This window comes from Medicago sativa, chromosome 2 (assembly GCF_051527215.1).
Source record: "Medicago sativa cultivar Bolivia chromosome 2, Bolivia_mono, whole genome shotgun sequence".
NCBI lineage: Eukaryota > Viridiplantae > Streptophyta > Magnoliopsida > Fabales > Fabaceae > Medicago > Medicago sativa.
The window spans coordinates 70,502,082-70,504,659 of record NC_140750.1 but is presented as its reverse complement, the minus strand read 5'-3'; the positions used below and the strand labels follow the sequence as shown (position 1 = coordinate 70,504,659).

Genomic DNA, 2,578 nt, shown 5'->3' with positions numbered 1-2,578 from the left:
ATATTTACACTTGTAGTATCTCTTTTTGATAGAAGAAGGAAAAAAACAAAAAAAACTAAAGAATGAGTTTAGGGATGATGCATCCCATTACATTAAAGTGTGACTTAAGACTAAGAGAGGAATGAGAAGAATCGACAATAGTCCAATCAAAAGATCAATGGTACCCTAAGTTTGTTAGAAGATCTACACACAACTATTAGATTCTCGATAAATATGAGATTCTTGCATAGTTCAGTCTTGGAGGTTGATAGAATGAAGAATATCATCTAGGATTGGTTAAAGAGGAGCAATGGATTTATTTTTTTACTAGGCTAACAACATCTAAAGAACCTACTTCAATGACAAGGGAATCAATAGATAAATTTTTAGTGAGTTTCAAGTCAAAGATTGAGACCCATACATCTCAGCAGAGATGACGACAGAGGTTCCTAGGTTGAAATGGAATCCCTAAATGGAAAGGAATGTGGATACAACAATATGGAGAAAGCTTCTATAAATAGGTATCAAGGATTTGGAAATGAACCTACATGTTAAAGATTTTAGAATTACACAATGAAATAAAACTAAAAAGAACATGGTAAATGTACCCAAAAAAAAAAGAACATGGTAAATAAAATTTAATTATATTTTCAAACAAACCAATCGACTGAAGTAAACTGATTAGTTTGGTTCGGTTTATTTTTTGAAAAACATTGAAAACCGAATTTTTGATTGAAAACCAATCTAAACCGAATTGTTACACACCTATTTCGACCAAGTGCATGCCACATAAAAACTGTTCATCACATGAGTGACATAAACGAAGAAGGTCTATCATTGTGGCCTAAGTAAACTAAATATGGATTAGATTTTGGGGTGTGCAAAAATATGGTTAATTAAATTGTATCCATAAACTGAACCAAACTGAACCACAAAAAAACTGAACCATATTAAATGGTTCATGAACTGAACCACAAAAATAAAACAGTTCAGTTAACCAAACTTAATTAAATAACCGGTTCTAAACTGTTTCACCAAAAATATTTATTTTTATGATAAAAATAAATCAAAAACATATAAAATAAAAAATATCACAAAAACAACTCTGAAGCCCAAAATCACAAAATCCATCTCCAATGATGAAGATCGAGTATGATTTTCAGCTCTATAGTAGAAAATTTATGCTACCTGGAAATTACAATTCAAACTTGTTTTATACATGTAGGCTTAACCAATGTCAGCTCAAAAAGGAAGCATAGACAGTGGAGCTTCAAGGAAACGTATGAAACCTGGGGTAATTGTTGTTTCGCCTTTCAACCTTTTTCCTGTAATGAATTTACAGCATTTCTAGCATTCTTTGATGTTTCATTTGCTTTTCTTTTCACAATAAACAGGTACCAGAAAAGAGTGGAGTTGAAGCAGAATCGCAGATTGTACATGTACAGGAGGAAGGATTTGAGACTAACCAAGTTGGGTCTGAAGAAATGGAGCTCAAAATTTCTCTTGTTCTTGAGAAGATTGAGAATTCTACTCAGAGGGTACCTATATATAGTTACACTTGCACACTGTTTGAAGCTGAAAATCATAACTCTAGATGAATGTTAAATCTTTGAAATGTTTAATTGTGGATTGCTTGTAGGAGCGAAATAGATTTAAGGACTTTGTGGTTATATATGAAAGCTAGTTGGAGCAATGAAATGCCTTGTTCAACGGCCATGGGAATGCCATAGAACAAATAAGTTCATAATCACTTTTTTTTGAACAAATAAGTCATAATTCTTCTAGCTTTTGCGTATAATCTGTTTTTGAACAAATAAGTCATAATTACTTTTTTTAAACAAATAAACTATAATCACTGAAAACCAATTTTTTTACCAGTGTCACTGAAAAATGATTTTTTTTTTTAAAAAACAATGACTAAAATCCGGTTTGAAAACCAGTTCAAAAATAATCTGGTTCAAAAACCGGTTTAAAACTGTAAACTGCTTCGAAACCGGTTTGAAATAAATAAACCGGTTCTAAACCGTACTGGAACTAGTTTAAAAAATAAACCAATTTTTTTTAAAGTGGTTTTAAAAACTGAATTGTATCCATTAATGTGGTTCAGTTCCAATGCAGTTTAGAACTTGTAACCAAAAAAAAATGAACATTTTCCTTCACTCTCACGTAATACCCATCGAATCCATCTTGACCTTATAGCGCTCCGTGACTGCTTTCTTTTGCGACTTCAAGTCTTCAACCTCTCATACATAACATGGTGCTTCGAGCTTCTTCTATGTCTGGGTAAGAATCTCACAAACGCCATTTCTCTTTTTGTTTGTTGATAATGATAAAAATGTGCTTCTAATCTTGAAAAGTTTTATTCGTTATAGCATGTTACTGCAAGGACACCAATGCACGGGAAAACTTTTCTGATGTGAATGCATACCACTTATTTGAAAAATTGTCTCAACAAAGTTGTTAGCTTGTTTCGTCAAAAATGAGTGACCTGAGTGATTTTTGATATGCTTAATTTGTGTATTCTCGTCAAGTTTGAATTTGTTGTCTGACCATTAGTGTGGTGAGATTGTTCAAAGGAAAGTGATTTCCATGAGGCTTG

The 2,578-nt window shown here is 32.3% G+C and overlaps 1 long non-coding RNA gene across 1 annotated transcript; it reads left to right on the top strand.

The window, feature by feature from the left end:
• The first annotated feature begins 962 nt into the window (after positions 1–962).
• On the top strand, positions 963–1,672 carry LOC146950253 (uncharacterized). Its single transcript, XR_015025468.1, has 3 exons — positions 963–1,273; positions 1,374–1,517; positions 1,619–1,672. It is a non-coding gene; the product is annotated as an uncharacterized LOC146950253 (long non-coding RNA).
• The last annotated feature ends 906 nt before the right edge of the window (positions 1,673–2,578 follow it).